The following is a 27,930-nucleotide window of genomic DNA, read 5'->3' as shown; positions in this document are numbered from 1 at the left end:
GCTATGTATGGCACTGCGGACACTTTGTGGCGCCTTATAAATAAACAAACTACTACTACTACACATCTGTATGAAACAAAAGCATATGTACATTACTATGTAAATCATATATTAATTGTAAACTCATATTCCTCTATAGCAGTGGTTCCCAAACTGTGTGCCGTGGCTCCCTGGGGTGCCTCGGGACACTTACAGGGGTGCCACGGGTTGGTGGTCCAGGACCAATTCAAATTATTTATGATCAATTATTTGTGGACAAAACCAGTGCTGGTGGCTGCCAATCATAAAATATGTACAATCAGAAGCAAATCCTGCCCTTTACCACATAACTGAACCTAAGAAACACATATAAACACAATCTACTTAATTTTATATATTTTTGGGGGGGCCTAGGGGTGCCGTGGAAAAATTCTGCTACTATAGGGTGCCGTGATTCTAAAAAGATTGGGAACCCCTGCTCTATAGGAACAATTATTATGCATTAACTAATGATAAATTTGGACCTACTTAGTTTAAGTATTTTGTGCTCTTTCTGATGCCAATTCCAGGGGTGGACACCTTTAAATTGACTGCTTTGCACATTTCCTGCTGAAACACTTCTGAAGTACTTTGATTTATCTTAATAACATAGCATTTCAGCTATGTGCTTATATCATTATGCACTGTTGTTTATTTTCCTTTTCAGGAACCTGCAACTGCACTACCCTATACTAGATACAATTGTATCTAGAGAACAACTTTGTATCATATCCCAGGGCAACAAAATAATGAACTCTGTCTGCTCTGTTGAGACAAAGAAGGCAGCTACTACACTAAATCAATGTATTTTGGAAAAGTTGCAGGTGGGTGTACACAAACAAATTTATGTAATCTGAAAATGGATTATTTTGCCTATAACTATATTCATTTTCTCACTACTACTGTAAAATATCATAGAATGAAGGACAGGATTATTGTACTAACCTATATTATATAGAACATATAGGATATCAGATCAGCTATTTCTGATCTCTACATTTATGGGTGAATTAGAGTTAAATGTTAAGAAAAATATTTTACACTGCATCAGTGGTGTAGCTAGGTGTCACGGTGCCCAGAGCAAGGGTATGTTTCGTGGCTCCCCCCCCCCCATTTGTAGTAGGCGTGGCTCTTGCATGGCAAAAAGGGGGTGCAGCCTAACTTTATAGCACACATCGTAATGCATATTGCACATTTAACGAACATTGTAATACCCATTACACATAAAGCCACATGCCAATTACACATAAGGCCACACATGATGCCCATTACATACTATATAACACACCGTAATGCCCATTACATACTATATAACAAAGCGTAATGCACATTACATACTATATATCAAACCGTAATGCCCATTACATACTATATAACACATTGTAACACCCATTACATACTATATAACACATTGTGATGCCCATTACATACTATATAACAAACCCAATGAACACATAACCCCGGAAAAGAACAAATAATCCCTGCAAAAGAGAACATAACCCCAGGCAATAAACATGTAACCCCGTGGCAATAAGACAGTAAGTAAAATAATAATGTTTGGGGGGGGGGGGGGCATCAAAAACTTTTTGGATGGAGGGCACAACATTTCTAGGGCACTGGAGCCATGCACAGCAAATTGTGCCACGGGCTCCCCCCGTACACACATTTATGCTTCCAGTTATATGTACACTTTACCCTGTGAAAAAGCACATACTGTGCACGTGGGAGTCCTCTTCCTGATGCTGCTGCTTAGATAAACACAGGGGAGGTAGGGGGAGGGAGAGAACTGCAGAGCCGTCTCCCTCCAGAACAGCCTTATCTTCCTAACTGCACTCACTCTGCATGCAGGCATCCCACTAGCACGGTTCCACTGTTAAAGATAACCTGTGTGACTCAAGACCTCCGGCCAGGGCAAAGCATGGCCTTATGGATTTATAGTTTAATCGTTAACTGCTCAAAGTCTGAGCAGTAACATATAAACTACAATTCCCATGATGCCACTGTACCTGCTTCTCGGTCCTGCCGAGTGCCTCTGCCTCTGACAGCTGAATCCCAGCATCTCCACACTGTAAGCACCGCAGCCGGGCAGGGGAAGGAGCAGGGGAGTTGGCGAGCAGGGCGGGGGAGCCCGTGGCACAATTTGCTGTGCATGGCTCCAGTGCCCTTTGATCACTCGGCGCCCGGAGCTTGTACTCCACCAGCTCTGCCCTCCCTCTGCACTGCATTGTGTATTGAGGCTATGTGTATGAGGACACATCTGTACACTGTATACAAATGTGCATAAACAAAATCAAGAGAGTTTCCTTAGTATCATACTCCACAATGCTTAGCTCTTTTCTTAATTACATTATTGTTGTGTTCTTTTCCTGCAGACAACAAGAATTACCAAGCTTTTCATTCTCTATTTCTGTGTGATAGTAACTTACAATTGTGTAATTTAGTAGAGCTACAGTAGAAGTATGGATAGAGTCCTGTTTAGCAGCAAACTGAGGATCTACACACTCTTACCATTCTGCTGTATGCTTTAAATATAATGTCTCCCTATGGTCAATTGTGTCCAGTAACTGGCATGTAAATGTATAAAAATGTTTACAAGACAGGAATTATAGGTAAAAAAATTATATACTATATATTACACTTTTTGTATGCCCCGAACACTGGCTTTGCCGTGGACACAATAAAGCACAGCCATTTTGCACTTTAAAGGAGCCCCAAAGTGATGCTTATTTGTTGGACTGTAATTATTGACGGTACACCTGTCCAAGCCAACATTCATGCAAGAATATATGCTGCATATTGTTTGAGTGCTGCACTCAATACAAGAATGTATATACATATACTGTATATATATATATATATATATAGAGAGAGAGAGAGAGAGAGAAAGAGAGAGAGAGAGATTTGGCACTTCCAATGTATAATTGTAGATATCTTTTGCCGGGAGCCTTCCAATGGCAAGCATACAGGATAAAAGAAGAGAGGCAGCACTCTCTGGCTTTTCAGTAAAATCACACCTTCACAGGTGACTTGATGTTTCAACGGTTTATTTAGAACCTGTCGAGTGTGCCGACTTTCTTTTTCTATATATATATATATATATATATATATATATATATATATATATATATATATATATATATATATATATATATATATATATATATATTTATATATATATATATATATATATACAAAGAATTCAGCACTCACCATTCTAAACTTACTAACCTTAATACATAAATAATTTAGATTTGGTTCATGGATTGATCAATGCATTTTTATAGCCCAACATCAAGGGACCCCAAATAACTGCAAGTTCTATTCTATCACCCAGAAGCTGGCAACTGCTATCACATCAGAGAAAATGCTAATTAGAGTAATTATATTAAACTCTGACTCTAGGATAGAGTAAAATATAGATACTTGACATAACGTAACCTGCTGGGCCAGGACTTGAACCTTAGGAATGTTAGGAACCCACCAGATGAGGTCACCCGGTCACAGTCTAAATTTGATGGTGTTATATAGCAGAGTTTATTATATATTCTTATTAGTATTGTGCACCTATTTCTGTTACTTTTGCTATACTATGCATGAACTGATGAAGAGCTAGTCTCATTCTCATTAGTACATCATGAAATAAGTGTCATTAAAAAACCCATCCTAAATCACATGATGATCGGATTGTCACATAAAATAGCAAGTAGTGTGACATCCTTATGATATTTTGATAAAGTGATGTTGTAAAATAGATTAAGCAGACATTATACAAAAAAGTAATATACAGAGATAGCATCTTAACTTAAAATGCATGATATACATGACAACTTACTAAATACCACATTTAGTGGAGAGTGCTACTGACTACCATCAAGCACTGTACATTTGTATGGCTATAATACATACAAATAAATCCATATAATCCATATACAGTACTTTCGCAGGTGAACCTCTTCATTTAATTTATTAGCTGTAAATGAGCAGGCTGCGATATGCTGTGTGGCCTATTCAGAAAGACTGCAATCTTTGTAGACATTAAACCCAGTGAGCAAGCCCTGAACAGAGGTATAATTGCAGGTCATTTATTGCAGCAAAATGAAACATGAAGGACCTTTCATCTAGTGTCAAACATTTAGGCATTAAAATGTATAGAGTTCTTAAATTGGGATCTAATTTGTTACAGTCAATTTGAAGAGGCACAAAATATAGCACCTTATGTGTGCTCTCTTTTTCTCTGGCTATCAAACTGCACAGAGAAAACTTCAACCTCAACTCATAATAATTGTCCTTTAATGAATTATTCCTTTGAGCCCCTGCAGTCTTAAATGATTTTGTACATTAAGAAAGCAGGAATCATGCAGCTAAATAGAGTGGGAAAAATAAAGCAAAATTAAACATTGAAAGTAGGAGCATTTTCCTTTACTCCATAAGTATGTGCTCTGTTACTTCTCAAATGACAACAGCATTAGCATCCGACAAGCCTCGCTGAATCTCTTTCAATATTCTTTTCTCCTTGATGGCAGTACAGGCATTTCCCCAACAACAAATGACTGTTCTCAGATTCCAGATGAAACTTACCAAGTGTACTGGCTGCTGTTAGGAGATGAAAACACCAAGTGTTGTGTATATTAACAGACTATAAGTGTATTTGTTGTATTACTTAAGTCCCCTAGGTCAGAAAGTTATTATCTGTTTACCTCTACAGTATCTACAGTTTTCTGTAATTCATGCATAGTATCATGGCAGTGCAGCAGCAGTGTAATACATACTAATGGTCAGCTGCACTGTAGCCTTCCTATACAAGATTAGGTAAATCTGCAGTATTCACAAATCCAGTTTCACTGACATTTTAAAGTGGACTGCACACTTGCCAGAAAGTTACAAATGACAAACACAAATGAGGCATGGAAGATACTGGTGCGTGTCAATAAGAACCAGTAAAGGTTTATGGATTTAGGGGTCAGACTGGCCCACAGGGGAATAGGGGAAACCCTATGGTGGGCCCTACTTCCTGAAGGACCACCTCTTACTCTAGGGACCAGTTTCAAGACCCTATCATAGTGCACTTGAAATATACATTATGCATATGTTAGATTATACTACACAGGACTATGGTGTATTTTGTGAATTGTTGTTGTTAATGTGGTACATTATCATGCATACTCTAGCAGTGTTTAGTAAATATATGTATTTTAAATGGCCCCAGATCATGCACTCTCTAACATATGTGGTGGCTAGCCAAATCTAGCAAGCCCTCAAAGTAAAAAGAATATGACAATCAGGTGGTTACTCATTTTAGGGATTTAAAGCATAACTTGTCTAATATCTGATATAAAATGATAGACCACCTACCTATCTCTTTAAGAGGAGATGACAAGGAGAACACTTTGCTTCAAAATAATGCAAAATGGATATTTATGTTAAGTCCCGTACCCCCCACAAGGGTTCAATGAAAAATCAATATTTTAACTGTTTTCTTTATTAGTCTGGATTTGAGTTGGATTTTAACATCATTTATACACTACGCATGCATAGTTTGGGGTTAGCCCTTTACCTGTTCACTTTCCATTGTGCTTTCTTTGTAGTTATATATTTTTTTTACAACTTATGGTTTTATTAATATATATGCAACAGTGTACATTCCCGCATCTTTGTGTTTTATTATGGATATGTTTCTATTTATTTGCTATGCATTGTGAAGCTTCCTATTTATTTAACACCTTCTAAAAGATAATAGATAGTATCTGATTGGTTGCCCATAGCAATGTCCCATCTGAAATAGAACTCCCATCTTAGTACATTTCCCCCTAAGACATCAACAATTGAACTGTAAGCTCTATGCAGCAAGGAGTAATGGTGCCAAAACATTCTTCGCATCTTATGTATTGTGAAACTAAACAAGAGTAAAGATGCTTAAGAAAAACCAGGGCCATAGCTAAGCGATTGGTCCCGATGCACAGTGTGCAGTCTGGGCAGGAAGTGGCACTAGTGGCACCACCTCCTTTCAATGCCATTGGTCAGGGGCATGGCTGACACAGGGCACAAAAAGCCCTGTTGTGCCACTGAAACATAATATGTTATATTATAATACTTAAAAAAGTCACCAATACTCAAGTGAATATTAAATGTTTTTAAAAATCAGAATGATATAGTAAATAAAACACTTGAATCATGTACAAACATTGTGTGTACATCTGTGGTGAAGATATAAAAAAAATAATAGCTTCTTAACAACTGAAAGATGAGGTTCACAACAGGCCTAAAGCAAATATCTCTATCTCACTACAACACAAAGAGCATGTTAAAATAGTTTTATGAATCGTCTTCTTCGCTGTTGTCCCCGTAGTCCTACAAACCTTGAAAACTGCCAAGGGCTCACTGCAGTCAACAGATACACAAATACTCCCCAGCATATGAATTGTAATACAATCCAGATTGATTCTGGATAAGAGGTACTTTGATTCTATATCCATTTTATTTCCACTTCTCAGCTAATCCAATAAAACAATTGTACAGTTGCAAGCCAGAGGGAAAATATATTGCTGATCACTTTCACAAAGAAATAGATAATACAGTCTGACAGTACCCTCATGCTTGCTTATTGGTGAATTTAGGTAACACGTACTTTAATATAAAATGGGTGGAAGTAGTTTAGTTACCTAACCTTAACATCTTAATATCAACAAATAAGCATTGTTTAAGATAGGCTCTGAAAGAATACATAATATTTGACTATAAATTAAATTAATTTATAGAAACTGTGAACATATAAGAAAATAAAATTAATGATTGCATTAGCTGAGTTACAAAGATATATAAAAAAAAATATATATTTTTTATATTTAATGACATATATGTTATGAATGCGGCGGGCAGGGGGAAGGTAGGTATACTTACCTGACTCATGTTAGGATCCCCTCCTCCAGGATGCCAGCATCGGCATTCTGAACACTGGCATCCCAAACACCGGTCATCTGTATGTATCCCGTTAATTGGCTCCCAACAAATTAACCCTACTGTGGTATGTGAGTGTGTATACATGTGGTAGGGAACACCACATGTGGTATGGAACATAGATTGTAAGCTCCAGTGGGGGAGAGACTAATGTGAATAGTCAAATATTCTCAATAAAGCGCTGCAGAATATGTGTGCGCTATATAAAGTGATAAATAATAAATAAAAATCAGCATTGACATGAAGTCTGAAATTCTGCATACTAAAATAAAGTATGGAAAGGAAGTCTAAAAGTTGAATTGCTTGGGAGGTGAAACCCCTGTCCATAAAACTATTACTTCTGTGTACTTATTTTGTGTGTCCTCAGAGCAAAATGTAACAGACGGATTATGCTCTATATGTAGGGCTGATAAACAGAGAAACAGAAAAGCCCCACATGTATTTGACATAAAGTCAGCTCAGACTATAATAATCCCCATTGTGGTTGCCAGATATAGTTAAGAAAAGATAGCATTATTCCTGTTACTGTAGATATCAGAAGTCTCATGGGAAAAATAAGCCATGTGAGTCAGATTTGTTGCAGAAAAACACAGTACTGCCCTAAGAAAACTGGAATATGGATACCTACCTACTACGGGACGGCTATTATATTCTATTATTATTAAATCACAAATGAATATAGTCAATTCAGAAGAGTTAGTACCTCTAAATATTTAAAAAATCCATTACGACTTTGTAGTAGTCAACAATTATAGATTCTACTTCAGTGAATCTTGAATCTTCTGTCTCACTTAGCGGTTAAGAGGCCATCAGTGTTGTTCATGATCGTGTTCTCTAAAAGGAATTGATAGATGACAAAAAATGCTTCCTATTACATTCATTATTTGATGTGAAATGACTGATTACATAGACTACATCTATAATTAGCAATCTTTATTTCCTAATTTGAATATGTTGGCAAGCAGTATTGATGAATAAATAAACAATACAGTAACAGATTTGCTTGGCCTAAATACACAACAGCAATTCTTGGCAGAAATGTAGAAATCCCAGGATATTTTATTTATTCAAATATTTGATTGTGCAATATGAAAGTATCCTAGAATTATATAATCCAATGTTTTACTTAATAAAAGTGCCAAGATTAGTATTTGCAAAAGCTGTATTACTCTTGAATCCATGCCTAAATCAATCAATGCTGGTTTAATAAGAGGTTTGGTTTTGCCTTAGGGTAGTCTTTGAATAGTGTATATAAGCCACAGGAACCCTGAGTTTAGTTGCATATTGCAAGCAATGTAAATGTTTGGTTCCTGTTACACTACTGCTTCTACTTTCTTCGATTGCCACTAGTAACTGATTTACAATGAATGCATAAGGCTATAGTGCACTACACTTACTTCGTTACACAAAAGACTAAAATCTTCACTGTGGGTATGATTAAGAGGGGCATGCAGTTGCATTTGAAACTGTGTATTTGAACACAGGTGATCTGTGAAAATATGCTAATTTCACTGCAGCTTAAATTTTCTACAGAGACAGATGGTGTCTCTCCTACTGATGATATCTTGCCTATTGATGATATGTCTCCTACTGATGATGACTATGACCAACTGCTGATCCTACTGATCAGCGTCTGATAGTGATATTTCTACTACTGATGGTGTCTCTGATCAACCGCTGATCCTTCTGATTATGTCACTGCTACTGATGGTGTATCACCTATTGATTGTATCTCTGATCAGCTACTGATCCTACTGATGATTTTTCTACTACAGATGGTGTCTCTCCTACTGTTGGTATCTCTGATCAGCCACTGATCCTGCTGATTATGTCTCTTCTATTGATGGTGTCTCTTCTACTGATGATGTCTGAGCAGATGCTTATAATATTGCAAATGTTGGCAAGCAGTATTGATGAATAAATAAACAATACAGTAACAGATTTGCTTGGGCTAAATACATAACAGCAATTCTTGGCAGAAATGTAAAAATCACAGGATTTTTTTTTATCCAAGTTTTTTATTGTGCAATATGATTTTAAAAGTATGCTAGAGTTATATAATAAAATGTTTTACTTAATAAAGTGCCAAGATTAGTATTTGCAAAAGCTGTATTACTCTTGAATCTATGCCTAAATCAATCAATGCTGTTTCAATAAGAGGTTTGGTTTTGCCTTAGGGCAGTCTTTGAATAGTGTATATAAGCCACAGGAACTGAGTTTACTTGCATATTGCAAGAAATGTAAATGTTTGGTTCCAGGGCCGGCCTTAGGCATAGGCCAACTAGGCAATTGCCTAGGGCATTTGGAATGCCTAGGGGCATCAGCAGCTTCTGCTGATTAAAATGATATGCAGCATGCCTATATTCTGTGTGTGAGTGAGGCTGTATCTGCATATGAAATAGTGTATTCATGGAAATCACTGTAACATAGCATTCCGTATGCAGGTACAGCCACAGTCGCACACAGAATATAGTCATGCTGCATATCATTTTAATCAGCAGAAGCTCCTTGTGTGTGCTGGTCATAACAATGCAAATAAGAAGAATTTTCAGCAAAAAAGGCACCGAATGGGTGTGCTGGTTCTATTTAAAATATTGCGGATAGGGACACCAAAATGATGACTGCTATGATGAGGGTTGATGGTGCTGGGAAAGGGGAGACGGAACTAGTGGCAGTGCTCGGGGGCAACAGTCAAAATCTTGCCTAGGGCGTAATTTAGGCTAGGGCCGGCTCTGTTTGGTTCCTGTTACAACACTGCTTCTATTTTCTTTGATTGCCACTAGTAACTATGGATGATTTACAATGAATTCACAAGGCACTATCGTGCACTACCCTTACTTAAGTTACACAAAAGAATAAAAAAAAACTTCACTGTGGGTATGATTTAGAGGTGCAGTTGCGTTTGATGGTACAGTATCTCTAATCAACCAGTGATTTTACTGATGATGTCACTGTTAATGCTGGTTTATCTTCTACTGATGGTATCTCTGATCAGCCACTGATCCTACTGATGATGTCTCTCCTACTGATGGTGTCTCTTCTACTGATGATGTCTGATGTCTGATCAGACTCTTGTGTACAAAGTCTGATCAGACTCTTGTGTATTAGTTGCAACATTGCACCTCTGAGCAAGAATGTCTATCACAAAAAAGCTACCAGAGCCTTTACAGCTGCAGATGCAAGATACAGTTGCAATGTGCCGTAATATGGTGCAATACACCTGTGATTGAGCTGCTACCTCCATTATCACCCACAAATGCACACTTATTTTGATAATAAATCCTCAATGCACCTGCCATAAATGGGCAGTTCAATAAACATCTCTCATATCTGCAAACATTGGCTTTGTGCCACCTCTGAATTAGGTTCTAGATCTTTTTAGCAATTTACCTTTTCATAGTCACCAACATAGTCACCAACACAAAAATTCCAGCATGTTTATTTTCCTATTCACAATGTGTTTTATATTTAACAATACAACTAGGCAATTTCAGACTTATACAACTGTCCATATTTGCCATGAAACTCAAAAGTGAAAATAATGCAATATAAACTGAGGCAGGCTCACTCATGTAAGAAGCAAAGTAATGGCACAATAAATAATAAAATAGCTAGCATGCAACAATATCTTCATAAATATGAATACTACTATTCCAGACAACTGTATATACTATGGATACGCAAATGTGTGGGATTTTTACAAGCTAATGAAGAGCGTAGAAATAATTGCTACAGACATAGTTGGGAGAATCTATTTTTTCTGTGTACATTATGCAGTAACTGATAAACGACAGCATGCATTCATTTTAACTGAGAAAAACATATGTATAGGAAACAGTGAGACACTTAACAATTTATCTTCATGAGTCCTCACCAATCTCTATTTAATCAGTCGTACTTAATGGCACAGACATTAACGGTTTACAAGAGGTCAGTTTAGATAAATGATAATTGCTTTAAATCAGGAGCTAGTGTACTGTAATTTCTTTTGTTTATGCAAGATGATGCTTCATTGATAAGAATATGATATGAATTTATACTACTGAAGCATAGGAGAAGGTCACCTTAATCAAAGTTATATTATATTATTCCAGTATGGCATAATGTATATAATTGCATACAGAATATTCTACATAGGCTCCCTCACTTTGTGAGATATAGCTACCTATATCTTGCAGCTGCAATGGCTGCATGACATTTAATTGGCAACTAGATAACTGCCCTCACTACTTATCAACACGTCTTAAAATCCCATGCACAAGCATGGGAAGCTAAGATTAAATCAGCATATATTGGTACTTGTTTCCTAGCACGGCACCCAATATTTTCATCTTATGGCATCTTATGCGATCGCATCGTATCGCATACAATATAGCCGCATACAATGCATGCGATGCTTTGCGATTTTTTATTGTTCAACCACCCTGATGGGTCCTTACAATGTTAAATGGCCCCCCATACTCAATGCCACCCCCACGATCAACGCCAACCCGAAGCGTGGCGAGCACAGCGATACCCCCACTATCCACGTCGGCGTGGAGTTGATTCTAGATAGTGTGGCGAGCGCAGCGAGCCACCAAGCCTGAAGCGTGGCGAGCCCCGCGAGGGGACACGGATTACTTTACATGTATTGCGCGTTCGCTCGCCACGCTTTGGGCTTGAATTCCACGTCTGCTCGCCACGCTTCGGGCTCGGTGGCTCGCTGCGCTCGCCACACTATCTATAATCAACTCCATGCCGACGTGGATAGTGGGAGTATGGCGTTGATCGTGGAGGTGCCGTTGAGTATGGGGGCCATTTAACATTGTAAGGACCCATCAGGGTGGTTGTACAATCAAAAATCGTATACGATCGCATCCTATGCCATTGTATGGCATAGGATGCGATGTGATATTTTATTGTCCAACCTCGCGTCGCATCGCATCGCATACCATCGTATAAGATATTTAGTGTTATGGTATGCGATGCGATGGGCGCCGTGCTAGGAAACAAGTACCCATATATTTACTAGAAAATACCGAATGCTAAATAAACTGCTCCTTAACTCATTTGCCTTGTTATGCATTTGGGACCTTATTCTGGTTGACTGTGAAGTTCGCAGCACTGCGTGTCCTTTTGAAGCCTGCCCAACCATTCGCATTTCCGCCCGCCCCCTTTCAAAGGGTGAATTCACCAGCATGGCTGCGAATGTATGTTTTGCATAAACATCCGTTCGCAGCCTATGGGGTTACACCCACATCATTTGATGGTCGCTGACCAGCGAATGATGTGGTGCGTACACACAAAACTAAAGTGTCTTAGGTGTCTTAGTTTTCAGTGTGTCCTGTACGAGGACAGGGTGGACAGCTGACATCCGGTGATGTCAGCTGCCCGCCCCCAACACCTGCGTCATCGGGGCATTACCATGGGAATGCCCAGCATTTTCATGGGAACTCCCATGAAACGCTGGGCGTTCCCATGGGTGCATCCCCCAGCCCGCCACCCCATGGCCCACACCCGTATTGTTGTGTGGCCATTCGCACACACCACATGCACATGCAAATTTGCATGGGAGCTCACCAACCAGAATAACCTCCTTGGCCTTATGTATTTTTACTCCTACTTCCTCCAAGCCTCACAGCCATAAAAAGATTTATGTTATCATAGCTTTATTCATAAGGGTAATTTCATTTAGCCGCAAGGAGGGCGATATGCCGTTATAAATCCTGCAACTGCACCAATACTCACTCCTCTCGCAGCCACAACTTGCCCCGGAAGATTTTTGTATGCAATACTATGGGGCTGCAAATAAAAATCTGTAGCTCCAGATGTACTTAAAGTCAACTTACTTGTGCATCAGGGGGCTCCCAACTAATTTGCCTGACCCCATAGACTATAAATTCAGTGAAATGCTCATTTACAAATGAAGTGTCAAAAGCAAAATCATATTTTCAGAACGTCCCCCCACTATGATATAGATGTTCAACTACCAAAATCCACATGAGAAAAGGTCTTGTAATTTCACTTATATTTAGAATTTATCTTACAAAGTGTAAATAACATATCAATTTAGATATTTATGCTACTTGCTATCTCTCCAAGCACAAAACGTACATTGAGGGGGTAGGTCAAAGAGAATCTGTCACTTCTAACTCCAATTATAGTTGCCCCCAAGGGCCAACATCAGGAGGGGATTGCCAGGACCCCAGTCCCAGGCCCCAGACATAAATGGTTCCTGGGACTGGAGTCTATCAAGTATAATTTGTCACAAAAAGGGTTCACATATACCTAGAAGCAATGTAGAGGTAGAGTTGTGCAGACAGTGCTACGGACACCAAGATCTCACCAGGCATGTCAGCGGTTCTGGAAGGGAAGGGGGCCCTGTCTATTTTCTCAGTCAAGGGCCCCATAATTTCTGACGGTACCCCTAGTTGCCCTATGTACAGTATGTGTTAAAAAAACATTAAAATAAACATTCAGTGTGCTTTTCAGGTTGGATGGTGCAAAGAAACAATGCAGAAATTAATTTAGTCAGAAATGACAGGTCCTTTTAAGCTTTATAGAATTTTTTTTTAATATTATGTTCCCAAGCCTCATTCAGCGAGCACTTTGCAGACATAAGTCATATTTTTTAGCACTAAGAGGACAATCTATACAATTGTTCAAGTGATGTAAAACAGATGGAGTACTGCTCAATGAATCCCTAGATCATTAATCTAACTTTTCCTTTCTTTCCATTCTCTGATGCTCACTGCAGGACAGTAGTCAATCTGGCTTGTAAGCAAGCCTCCAGGGGAAGTCCTTATAAAATTTCCATTGTAGAATAACTCTTCGAGGCACAAATTCCTCTAGTTAACAATGTGCATGGTTAGTCATGTAGTCCTGTTTGTGTATCTATGCCTCAGATGTGAATACATTGAGAAAAAAGGGTAAACTCAAAAACAAAAGATAGTATATTATGTGAAAACATTGTACTATTCAAGGTACTAATTATGGACATGTGTAGCAGCTATAATGACTAGTGACATAATGACAAGCAAACACAACTGTACATTAAATGGGTACATGAACAAACAACAATTTTATGTTAAAATTGACTGCTGATAGAACTGTTGTCATCAAGTTGGAATGAAATGACCATTGGTCAGAACTATGACTTTTTCAGTGTGAGTGATCTTACTTCCAAAGAGTCCCAGCATAACATACATCTACAGTACAAACTCCCATAAGTGTATACAGGATTTTGGATTAAACGGGCAGAGTCTCATAAATACCCACACAGAGTCACTCACAGACACTCAGAGGGGTATTCAATCTCAGTCAAATTTTTCATCAAGTGAAAAACTCAATCAGTATCAGTATTCAATCACATGCGTTTTTGCCCATTTTTGAGTACACTTTCTTAGCATGAGCAAAAAACGGCTGCAAAAATGGGCGAAAATGGATGTCAAAACCATTTGAATTGACAGCAATTTCACCGATTTACGCAGTTTTTACCAATGCTGGATTTTTCGACAATGTGAAATATCAGCACAGGGATTTAATAGGGTGAGTCAAAATCGACCTAAAATGGGCAAAAAGTGCAGATTTTTTTGCCTGGTGAAAAATTTGGCCGGGATTGAATACCCCTTTCAGAGTCACACAGGCACAGACATCACACATAAGTCACAAAGGAATGCACATGTTCACAGATATACAGGATCCAAAACACAACATCTTCACACAGGGATACAGACTGGAGCACACAATATAGTCACCACCCCCCACCCCCCCTACACACACACACACACACACACAGATATACACACACTTCTCTCTCACCTTACAGGGTAAGGAAATTAATTGTTTTTCACCATGATAGATAGAGAGATAGATAGATAGATAGAGCCCAATGGAGTAATTAAATTGTTGCTCTGTTCAGGTGCGAGTGCTGCAGGGGACACATTTCTTCTTGCAATCTTCTGAAGTGGCGAGAAGAAAGGTGAAAAGTGTCCACTTTTTGTTGGAAGGCCAGTACTTTAGTTCGGTTAACCCACGATTTGGGCACAGCAAGAGCATATTTAATTGATGTCTGGAACAATTGAATTGCACAGTCCGGCACCAATGAATCATCATGACTGTTAGAACTATTGAATCATCTCATCTAAGTCTTAGAATTGCAGCATCTCCCCCCTTGTAGATCTCATTATACCTGCAAGATAAGCACTGCACAGGGTAAACTCCACCCCTTCTTTTTGGATCTGCCTACAGCTCTGTAGCTGTAACTAAATGATACGTAGTTTCACCCTAATGATCTAAAACCAGGTGTAGCAGGTACGGGAGGGGGTGCGGCCCTACCAATGTCACTCTTGGGGTCGGGGTGGCTCGCTGACATCACTTTTGGGAACATGTCCAGCTGCTGACGTCCCCTACAAGGATGCTGGGCTTCCTCCAAGCTCTCCATTTAATGGGAAAAGATGTCACATGGCAGCACCACTGCATAGGCAGGTTATTTTAGCAGGGTGCATATAAAAGTGAAGGGGGGGTTGGTCAACTGCCCACCCTACACCTCCACCCCACCCCCAAGTATAGAGACCTTACTCTGAGAAGAGGATCCCTTCTCCTCCGTGACAACATATTCCCACTTTGTCGCCACCCACTGAAAGCAAAGACTCTGGCGCAGTGCAAGAGTCTTTGCTCTCTAGTGCACAGGCTTGTTCCATATTGGGAAGATAACGCTGGCCAATGACGAGGGACCCGCTTCCCAAATTAAAGTAAGAGGCTGTCGCGTAACTTCCCCCTTTTCAATGCCACCCCCCTGTGTAGTATGCCATGACCCCATATTTACTTTTTAACAATGTATGTATTTTTTGGTAGGGGACTTGGACACCCTGTTCCTGTTTAGGCCATGCCACTATGTAGTACCCAGGCCTGGCACCCCTCTCTTTGGGTCATGTGCTTCATTGCAACATACGGCACAAACCTCCTGACCCAATGATGTATTTATAATTCCTAGGAGGCCCATCGTTCTGGTGCTCAGACTCCACAATGCCGGACTGTTGCCAGCAGCAATGCCAAAAATCCATGGAAAAATGGGCAACGCACCACTTTTCCAGAGATCTGTGCTCTAGTGCTCAGATTCTATTCCTCTGCGCTACTCCCAGCAGAGAAGAGGGGGACTGGATGGAGGAGGCTGCACACAGGTCTCCTTTGCTCGTAAAAACACCCCTGTCCAGTGTAGTGACTTTCCCAGACTACCACTGTCTTAACTCATTCCAGCACAGTGAAAGATATTACCCCCTTTGGGCCAATCCAACCATGAACACAGTAAGAGAAACTGACAGAAAGAGTGAGACAGATGGATGGGAGGTAGAGATAGAAGGAAAGAGGAAGATATTGGGTGTGTGTATGTGTGTCAGGATAGATGGTATAGAGCAGTATATGTTACAAAAAAACTGTGAGCTCTCAGGACAGGATTATGTACAGTATGAGAAAGACAGAAATAAATTAAAGAAAGAAAACCGCCAATTCTCGCCTGCTGAAAATAAACATATGCTGAAATAAACATATGTTACACTTACAGTGCATTACAGACACATTTTGACATCACAGGGCAGGACAGTTATGATACTGTCAACTTGACTGTCACAAGTGAATTCAAGCTGCCACCAGGCAGATTCCACAGTTCATCATAAACCCTCATCCCTATATTACTGGGAAACAGAATTTGAACTATATCAGACATAAGCATTCTGTTGGATGCTGGGGTCATAGCCAGAAGTGCCTCTGGGCAGTTGTAAATGTCCATAAGCCTTAATGAGAGGGAACGTGCTCCAGTGCTCCTAAAAACATTCTGTGACATGAAAGTGCCAGCTTTCAATATATATGCTATTTATGATCACAAGATTAGCATCAGAAGAAATTATGCCATCTCCACCAGCATATTTAAATAATGTTTAAGACGCAGAGGAGGGGCATGTTTTTATAGATAATTTTTATTTTTAAATGATAGGCTGTGTTATTAAAACATTTTTAAAACTGCATGCTGTATAAATAAACCAGTCCTGAACACAGAATAAATTAATTTTCTTAAGACTTCTATCATACTTTCTAACTACTGATTTCTGTACAATAGTCATGATTGTGGGATGCCAACATCACTGTGGTTTCTCATTAAAGGGCTGTAGTTTGTGCAGAACTAATTTGGGGGACATTCGAAGAATAAATAATTAGTACACATTTCCAAATCAGGTATGCAGCAGGAGTAACATTATTTTAGCATTTAAATAAATAAATAAATAAATAAATATATACAGGTCGAGTATCCCGTATCCGAATATCCGTTATCCGAATTATTCCGAAATACGGACATTCCAGAAAGTGAAAAAAAAATTTTTTTTTGCTAGAAACTCACTGGGGACATTAGTAAAAGCATCACTGGGGACATGATATGTAACTGGCACTATATATGTGCAAGACAATGATTGCTTGGCATTCAAATTCAGTGCTGAGATAGTACACACATTTTGTTTCACGTTTTGAAACCTTGTTTTTTGAACAATTAAAATATATTTGTGTGTATTTTATGTGGTAATAAAATATATTTGTGTGTATATTATGTGTTTATACAGCATTAATGCAAGATACTTTAAAATACATCATTGAAATATTAAAATATTCCGAAATACGGAATAATCCGTTATCCAAAATTCTCCTGGTCCCGAGCATTTTGGATACGGGATACTCAACCTGTATATATATATATATATATATATATATATATATATATATATATATATATATATATATATATATATATATATATATGCAGAAGAGTATTCAGAGGGCACTCCCCAATAAGACAACATTTTTTGTTAAAAACACAAATTTAATAATAATTCAGATAATCCATTGGATCACTATAATAATGCTTTGTTCACAGTTGTAAGATGTCGAAAAAAACACATGTGGCCCCATCGACATCTGGGGAGCGCCCTCCGAATACTCTTCTGCATTTCTAAACCCTTGGTCCCGTCTAACAGGGGGCCTTTCAGAGGTGCTGCTCCATTCCTGTAGAGTGCGCATAATTGGGGTACCCATTCTCTTTCCATATATATATATATATATATATATATATTTATATTAAAGAAATCCTGTGCTGAACTAAAAAGTGTTTTTCTGCGTTTAACATAATTTCCAATGCAAACTGACCATTCCCTACAGAACATCAAACCAATTACGTTTTGCTATTATTTAAAATCTTTACGGGATGCTAAAAAAACATATGTTTTCTTTCCCCAAAAAATATTTTATGTATTCATCATATGAGTTATACAGTCAAAACATAGTACAATAAAGCAAACCAAGTACAAATATATAGCATAAAATATCCATCAATATGAGTTACAGAGATTATAAAATAAGACAGTAGTAACACAGCCACATATATAGAAATGTAGAACTGAGCCGTATTAATAAAAGCAAAATAACATGCTCTCATTCAGACCTGATAGCAAAGTAAACATTTTTGGCAAATGAAGAAAACCATGTTGCACTGCAGGTGGGGAAAGTGTAACAGGTGATAGCTATTTATTAATAAAATATAGCCTTTTTATGGATAGGAAGATGTGACAGAAATGTATCCACATGGTTCTGCCAGTCATTGGCCAGTATTCAATGCTCTGGATTCACCTGTTTTTTTTTTTTTTTTTGGGGGGGGGGGGGGAATCGGGCTGTTTTCACTCTCTGCAGTGAATCTTTTCACTGAAAATCAGATTCACCCTATTCAATGTTCACTGTTCGCCGAACAGTGAATGCTGGTCAGTTCTCCGTTTCATACTGGCTGCAATTCGCTGGTGTATTTCAATGGGGTTTTCACTGTGATTCGCCGACAGTGTATTCAATGCTAGGATGGAGAACTGCTTTCACCATGATTTTTGCCGTGATTCACCGTTGTGCATTCAACATCTTTTTAAGGTGAACTGGAATGTGTTCTTTTAAAATAAAGGTTTTTTTTTTTTTTGGTGTCAAAAAAATCTGTAATTTTATTATGTGCAGGGGCATGCTATTTGGATTCATTTGTTTGCAGCACATGAATATTTATTTAAAAAAATTTCACATCATGTCAGCACGGGGGGGGGATGACGTTCGCTCATTAGACATTAACTGCGCCTGGCCAACACAGCACTCTCCCATCTGCCTCCCCTGTCAGCTATCCCAGGGCAGCAGCTTCTGCTGCCTGTGTCCCCGCTAGCCCTCCCTCTCCCCCACACAGCGTCCAGCACAGTCAGGGAGGCTTCCATCTCCCTGCCTAAAACCGCCCCCCCCCCCCCCTGCGGCATTCGCCGGGGGGGTTAAAATTTCCCCTGACGCATTGAATTAGGCGAATGCTCCAGCCCTCTGGAACCCTGTGAATGTGCAGCGAATCCTAAAGAGGATTCACTACACATAGAGAAAAATCACATTGAATACTGGCCATTGACTAAAAAAGTCTGAACCACTGTATTAATATAATATTTGCCCTGAAGAAAAGCTAGGAGATGACCAGCTAGGGTGGCATACCTCTCCACAGCCTCTGTAAATTGTAGTATTTGCTTTGTGCATCTACAATCCAAACCATCCATAATAGAAATACCCCCAACCTGCCATAACATGAATGGGTGTGCAGCCTAACCATTTTGGAATTCAGAATGATCGAAGAATAGAAGAAATTCTAAAGATTTCTAAGAGTTAAAAACCAATGAATGTCAATTTATATGCCATATTCTCATAGTATTTAATAATACAGGATTAGACTCTGAGGTACCTCCAGGTCATGGAGATTTATACCCCTTTCAGACATACTCCAAAATCCCAGGTTTTTGCAAATGAACGCGCATCAACCCTGGATTTTGGTATGTCTGAAAGGGTCAACCTGGGTGTTAAAACCCAGCTCTCTGACCCTTCTTTTTACCTGGGTTGAGGACCCGGGATTTACGATTTAGGTTGACCCTTTTAGACATAAGAAAAACCCAGGTTTTTCAGCAAATTACCAAGTAGAACTGCTTCAACCAGTCATTTTCTGCTGTAAGTGTGAAAGGGTGCAGGCTGCACTCGGGAAAATGACCCAGCAGTCAAAATGCCGGGTAATTCCCAAGCAAACTCCCACTAGCCAAAAAACCTTTTCAATGAAGGTATCGTTATCATGAATTTAATCAAATAGGTACCGCTGCCGGATTATACAGCTGTACGAGTGGATATATAGAAAATATATTTTTTATGCAAAAGAATACATCACAGATTATTAGCTGGTTTAGAAATTTGAACCTAGGAACATTATTATACTGTGGTATTGTAAGTGAGTTCAACAAATTATATGTATTATTCTTGTCGATAACACTTTAGCGTACCACAATACCAGAACGTTTCTAGGCTTAAACTTATAAGTCAAACAATAAGCTGTGAAGGACTCATTTACAGATGCATAAGTTCTCCTGCACTAATTAGTTGCCACAATAAAAGTACAGTATGTGATATAATTATAATCCAGCAGAAGAGAGGCTGCTCAAAAGAAAATTGCAGAACAGATGGAGACAGCCTGGGAGGAGATATATTGTTTTGTTCAGTACTATGCTGTATGGGCAAGTGTACAGTTTTACAATCACACCTGTTTGTTAACTGCTTCCTTGAAACTCAGACTGATGCCATCTTGAACCTCTCTACTGTCAGAAGAAAGAGGCATTCTGCAAGTCAGAATATATAAAACAGGATAGAGATATCAGGCTCTTGTCATACTGATGCAGGAAGACTGCGGTGTCAAGCACACATCTATATAGAACATGTTCATACATCTGTCTCTACACTGCCACTGTGTCACTTGGGACAATGGAAAAGAAGAACAAATCGATGGTTGGTATATCTGATCTGATTCAGCGATCGGAAGACTCGGAATAAAATACTAATATTTCCAACTCAGATGTGCAGATTAATCGTTTTACTGTTTAAGACTATATGGTGCTTTGGGCTTTATGTGAGCTATGTATAAGGCACACAGAGCCAAGATTCCCAAAGCAAATTGTAGTTGTCATATTTGACTAACTCATCAACAGTTGTACAGTATGTGGTCCCACTCCAAATAATCTAAAATCAATAGGAATTTCAATCAGATCTGAATAGAAAGGAAAGAATGATGCAGACGTCCCTAGGGTCCTGATATTTTGTAACTCCAAAACAGGAGGGCAACATCATGGAACCAAAAGATTAGAAAATAAATGCATCATCTTAATGATAGCTTACATCTAACATACCAACCACTCTTTAAAAGTAATGGGCATATTCAATACACAGTAAATGCAATTTAACCTATGTAATGTCCCTAGTCCTCTCCCATGTCCTAACATCTTTATCATCATCATTGCTATTTGTAAGTCACCCCAAATTCAGCAGAGATGGGCATTTAACATACAAATCACAGAAATACAATCAAGTCTAGTCATAGTCAAATCAAGCATAGTCATAACATTGTACACATATGTGTGAATCATACAGGTACAATGGTCAGTTAGTGCAACTACAACTACATATTCCATTCACATCGATAATGATAATGTTGAAAATAATAGCATAACGCTCACACAGCAGAAATACACCATGGAACATAACAAGAATATTCAATGTATAAGAGGATGGGCATGCACATATAGTAGGGTAAAATGAAAGTGACAAAATAGAAGTAGTGTTCAGTGGTGTAGACAGTGGTAGGGTAACGGAGTGAGACTTGGTTTTAGAGAGAGTATTTTAAATAGTGTAGGTTGGGGAAGTATCTAAGCAGAACAGTGGAACAGAACAAAATAGGTCTGGAAGTCAGAATTGAGAAGAGGTAATGTGAGGAAGAGGGGTGTAGTTCAGAAACAAAAAAATAGCTGGTTACATATGAAATGCAGTAAAAGATAAAGGAAGAGGAAGCATTTCTAGGGTCTTTAAAAGTAAAGGTGAGAGTTTTTATTGAATTTGGTAGGGAATAGAAAGAGTGTGGTAAGGGGCCCAAGTGAAGATGCATTTTGGGTGAGTTATAGAGGGAAAAGGTGTACTGTATTAGGGGAAGGCCAACTAGGGAGATTTTGTATAGTCAAAGGTGGATTTTATGAGTGAAACTGGAATTAGGTTTATTTCTGAAAGAGAAAGGGGTATTCTTTGGCAATCAGAAGAAAAGATGGCAGGAATGCAAGATAGAATCGATGTGTTAAATGAAGCTGAGGGATGCAGTGTGCTCAGGAAATAGGTTAGAGAAAGATGTTACTGAACGTGAAAGTGTCATTAGAAAGGGGAATTATAATGAACTCTGGTTTTAAAATCTTAAATTAAAAGTAGTTTTGGTATCTTGGGAGAAATTAGATATTGTGCCTGGAAACATTGTAGCATAAGCATAAAGGTAGTAGGAGGTAAAGTGAAAGAAGTGCAGAGAGATTGAGAACTGAGCCTTGAGCTGCCCTTATTGAGCAAAAGGACAGCAGTAGGCATCAGAAGTACAGATGCTGAAGAGGCCATCAGAGAGGCAGAAGGCAAATGACAAGGGTAGAAGGCCAAGGGAGCTGCACAGAAGTCATGAGCATGAGAAGAGAGAACAGCCCTTGGCGCTCAAAAGCATTGTAGTGTTTCAGGCAATGCATATGTCTGCTATAATGCTGGAACAATGACAACACTTACCATTGTACCAACATTAGTGTGAATCTACACTACCAAATATTACAAATTTAGGAAGGACTTTTGTTTCATGATGTGCTGAATGGCATATAGCCACTGTACTGCAGAGCAAGCTGAACAATTACAGAATGGAACATAAAGACTGGCTACTACTGAGAAATTCAGGATTTCCTGGCAAAGTTTATTTAATATTTTTCACTACTTGATAATTAATTCAAATAAGCACAGGCAGTTAGAACCAGGCTGATTGAATTAAATATGTCCCATGCTTGACTTATGCACTGTTCGGAGATTTGTTTTTCATGAAAAAAAAATACAATTATTTCTCTTTAGGAAGGGCACATATCACATTTAAGACCTGTTCGCCGACATAAAAGCACATGCGCAAACCCCAAACATCGTGGGAAGGGGCAGAATTTGAGCGGGTCTGACACGCTCCAACAGAGTACTTGCCTGCCTATCTGTAAGGGACAGTTGTCAGAGAATACGCCTGTCAATTGGTATCATTTAAAGTTAGGAGAAAATTTGTCAGGAAGGTGAGAATGTTCTCCTTGGCAAAACCATATTAAACAGTGGGGGTGGAGATACAATGTAAACAGACTGAGAAATGTAAGCCCCGTACACTCTAAATGACCCGTACTGAGACAGATATCAGTAAACAATATAATTTAATGATGTCACTAGGACCCGCTAAACATGTAGGTCAGAGCAATACATTGGAAACAATGTGTAGTGTGTGTATAGGGTTTTAGTTGAGAGAAGATATATCCTAGCTCATTTCTAAACTGCAGGGCTAAAATAAAGCTATATTTTGTTTGCATTTTCACTTCAAACAAATCATGATACACACAAAATTTTTTTTTTGCTCAATGGTGTTATCGGGCAATTTAATTTCAGTCCATTTTTGAGATGAAAATTGACCCATTTTTGTGCAAAAAACACATGGATCTGGCATAAGTTCCTGGACTTGATTTTATATCTAAATGAAGCTTACATTTATAAAAATAAGTCCACCCGATACTTAACAGGCCAGTTAGCTGTCAGATATGAATGAACCATGTCTGAAGTTTTAGAATTGTAACATCTCAATATTTGTAATTCAAAAGTTTCAATTAAAGCAAAACAGAACAGCCACTAAACCAACCTATAGACAGTTCCTAGCACCAGGAAATACATGTAACCATACCTATGTACCGCTAAGGACATGTCTGGCATGCCACTTTCCACCCAAAAAGTCTACCAACATCAAAGCAAACCAGTGTAATCCAAGATATTTGGTAGGAATCCATATTTGGAATTTAGTCACACACATAAGTACATATACTGCTAGCCCAAACAGTAAATGTACCATTTCATCATAATTTTGTCCCTTAAGTAATGTAAATAAGGTATATATTTAGGAAATAGACACTTGGTGCAGCAATAAGTCACAAAGTCCATGATGCCCAAAACAGGACTGTTTGGCATGGTTTCAGCAATCAATGTGTACAAATTTGTATTATGAGCAAGCTAAAGCAACTTCTCTGCATTGCACTGGGGTGTAATAATAAGAATGCACTTTAGGCATTAGAATGCATGTTGTTGTAATAAGTGGAAATTACAAGTCCATGTACACAACTTTAATCTGTAATGGTTAGCATTACTGCCTCACAGCGCTGAGGTCATGGGTTTGATTCCCACCATGGCCCTAACTGTGCCGAGTTTGTATATTCTCCCCGTACTTATGTGGGTTTCCTCCGGGTACTCCGGTTTCCTCCCACAACCCAAAAATATACAGGTAGGCTAATTGGCTACAAACAAAATGAACCCTAGAATGTCTGTGTGTGTGTTCATGTGGTAGGGAATATAGATTGTAAGCTCCACTTGGGCAGGGACCGATGTGAATGTTGAAATATTCTCTGTAAAGCGCTGCAGAATATGTATGCACTATATAATAAACTGTTAATAAATACATAATAAATAATAAGCTGGGTACACAGAGGAGTGCTGTGAGAATGGTGAGGGGGTACTGTGAGGAGAGTAAGGGTTAGGGGTACTGTGAGGAGGGTAAGCTTGGGGGGTAATGGCAAAGAGGTGCTATGTGGAGGGTAATAGCAAGGGGGTGCTGTGAGGAGAATAATGGTGAGGGAGTGATGGGAGTATTAGTGACAGGGTGATGTGAAAAGGTTAATGGTGAGAGGTGTAAAGATGAGGGGATGCCTCATGGATAATGGCAAGGGAGCGCTCTGAGGATGTTAAGTGTGAGAAGTGATGTGATGGGGGTAATGGTGTTGGGGGTCATGTGAGAAGGGTAATGGTGAGACGTGTAGTGGTGAGGGGTGCTTTGAGGAGGGAAAGGGTTAGGACAATGGTTCCCAAACTGTGCGCCTAGGCTCCCTGGGGTGCCTCGGGACACTTGCAGGGGTGCCTCGGGTTGGTTGTCCAGGACCAATTCAAATTATTTATGATCAATTATTTCGGGCCAAAACCAGTGCTGGTGGCTGCCAATCATAAAATATGTACAATCAGAACCAAATCCTGCCCTTTACCACATAACTGAACCTAAGAAGCACATATAAACACAATCTACTTAATTTGATATATATTTTTGGGGGCCTAGGGGTGCCGTGGAAAAATTCTGATACTCTAGGGTGCCGTGATTAGAAAAAGATTGGGAACCCCTGGGTTAGGGGGTACCACAGCTGTGGAGGTAAAAATGATTGTGAAAGGCTTCCACGTGCAGATGCTCTTCTTTCTGGAATATATATATAGATCCTCTAAAACTTTAGTGCCCCATGGAGGCTAAATCCAGCTCTGATTGCATGACACTAGGACTGCACAGAAGCCAGAGTCTAAGGGGTAAGATAGGAGTTCTACTGAAGAGGGGATGTTTCTCATAGCAACCAATCAGTTTCTATTTCTTATTTATTTAGCTCCTTACAGAATATAATAGAATCTGATTGGTTGCTATGGGCAACATCCCATGTTCTATAGAAGTACGCATGAATTTTAGCAACCGTAATGTCACAACAATTTTACAACATACTGTTCATGCTCTTAATGCGTGCATCTCAGCACAACCCATTTTGACAGACATCACAGTTGTGACATAAGCACAGGCTGAGACTGTGGAACTGATTTATGTCTTTAAAACATTCAATTATCATTTTATAAATAAATACAGCATCTTACATATAGGCCCTTGTTCTGGTTCAATCGGAACAGGGCAAATTTGGCCCGGTTCCGATGTTTGGGGGTCTGTGCATGCGCAAGTGGGTATTTGCACATGTGCAGACCCCAGCAAAGAATGGCCTTGGGGAGTGCCTTTCATTGCGGGGAAGGAGCAACGGAGCGAAAAGCTGTGGGGATTGGGATAGCCCATGGGAACGCCCAGCATTTGATGGGCAGCCCCATGCAAGCGCTAGGTGTTCCCATGGGTGTGCATATGGGATGATGCCTGACAGCCGCCCGCCCCGTCTTTGTCCAGGCCCGCGCACAAAATACTCAATTTTCACTGACTTCTATTTGCAAAGACAGGGAAAATCATTTGATGGTCGGCGACCATCAAATGATTTCTCCTGCAGCGGAGGCCTGCAAAGGCATGTGTATTTGCTACACATCCCCTCGCATGGTACTGAGGGTAATTGGCATGGGGGGGGGGGGGATTCCACAGGGTGCTCGGTAAGCTGCAATGTTCTCCTCACTGTTTACTATTTTATGTGATCATTATTAGCATGTAAATTTAACATTTCTAGCACAATTTTACAAACAAGCCTGAAAATGTAATCATATTATTATGTAGCATTACTATACTGTTTACATGCCACCTCTACACTTTCACCTGATGTTCTAAAAAGTCGGAATTGGTGTGTGGATGATGGTGGGAGCAGTAAGATGGAGTTTTGCCTAAAGTGCCAAAAAAACTTTAGCTACAGTACTTAATGGGCCATTTGTCCAATATCAGTTGTGACCCTGCATTGTTTGTTGCCACCAGTACTGTCAAAAGTGAAAGATTTTAACACTAGGGTTCAGCATTCAGGGTTCAGTGTAAAAGACAAGTGTTAAAAACATTGAAATTAGATCAGGTCCCTGATATAAAGTGCAACAAAAATATAGTTCTATTGCTATGTGACTGCTTTCAAACAAGATAGACAGAGAGCGTCTTGCATCAATGATGTGTTTTTTTTTTTTTTGTGCCACTATAGTGGATATTTAAACATTTGCAGTACACATTATAAAGGTGGCCATACACTAGAACGATCTCAGGCCCAAACGCACAATTTTGACGGGCCATGTGATCGATTGTGTGCACATCATGTTCACATCGTGAGAAATATCGGTACTATGTGCGGTACCGCAGGTTGAGAGGTCGATTTTCAGATCATACGTGCTGCAGCAGATACGATCGCTCATTCAACCACTCTTAAGACCTGCATACGATCAGGTCCTATGCAGGTCATTCTGATGTATGGCGATACTTACGCTATAATCTAAAAACATGAAAAAATACTGTATCAAGGAAACGTATACCAATGTGAAGACATTGCCATACTTTTGTCTGTTTCCCTAATTCAATCAGAGATCTGCCCATCTTCGTGAAACTCCCACCTTTAGTGAATCCCCCTGCTCTCCCTTCCGCTTTTAACACTTACCAAATATAAACTTGTGCTGGGAGTGTCTACATAATTAAAAAGGTTTATTTTAGCCGATAAAATCAAACAAAATGATTAAAATAGCATATATGGTGACATGCCCCACAATGCAATTTAGTGTTTGTTTTCACCTTCTGTATTGTTAATGTTTAAATGGTGACTGAGCATACCTGTTGTATTTGTAACAGCACCTAGGTTCTAGACACCGCAAAGAGCTCAGGCATGAAATGGTCACAAGTATTACTTTCCAGTAGATTTCACTTTTCTTTTTCAAGCTTCAGCTTGACATTTTGCAAAATCTCTGGAGACCAAACAGTGAAATCGAGTTACTGCAGGAGTGAACTGTAAATTCCATGGAACCATGTAATATATCTTAACACAGATGGACACAGTACATTAAAATAACTGTGGATGATAATAGAACAATACCATCTGTTTTGTCTGGGGAAGACAACGCATATCAGCTACACTGTCAGTCATATCATATATCTTTAGTGTCATCATGTGGTAGGCGACAACTCTATATGTCAGGCCAGTGTGCTCTTCTTTGGGGACTAATGAAAACAATACTGAGTAAACTCTGCAGATTTTTTTTTTGTTAAAATTAAAGGGCAGGTCACTTACAACACTCAAAGGATGAAACAAATGCAAAAAAAGGGGATAGAACATTAGTATACACAATAGGATG

General features: G+C 39.2%; 1 protein-coding gene across 14 annotated transcripts in view; it reads right to left on the bottom strand.

Moving 5' to 3' along the window:
* FOXP2 (forkhead box P2) overlaps positions 1 to 27,930 on the bottom strand; it is a 244,793-nt gene that overhangs the window by 199,553 nt on the left and 17,310 nt on the right. The window contains exon 1 of one of the 14 annotated variants that reach the window (XM_083182776.1): positions 7,676 to 7,797. The exons of the other annotated variants lie outside the window; for them this stretch is intronic. The gene's annotated coding sequence lies outside the window, so the exon portion shown is untranslated. Of the gene's footprint in view, positions 1 to 7,675; positions 7,798 to 27,930 lie in introns of those variants that run through there. 14 annotated transcript variants of the gene reach the window in all.

This window comes from Crinia signifera, chromosome 4, assembly GCF_055691185.1.
Source record: "Crinia signifera chromosome 4, ASM5569118v1, whole genome shotgun sequence".
Lineage (NCBI taxonomy): Eukaryota > Metazoa > Chordata > Amphibia > Anura > Myobatrachidae > Crinia > Crinia signifera.
Note: the sequence above shows the minus strand (reverse complement) of the source record. Positions and strands in the feature narration are given on the sequence as shown.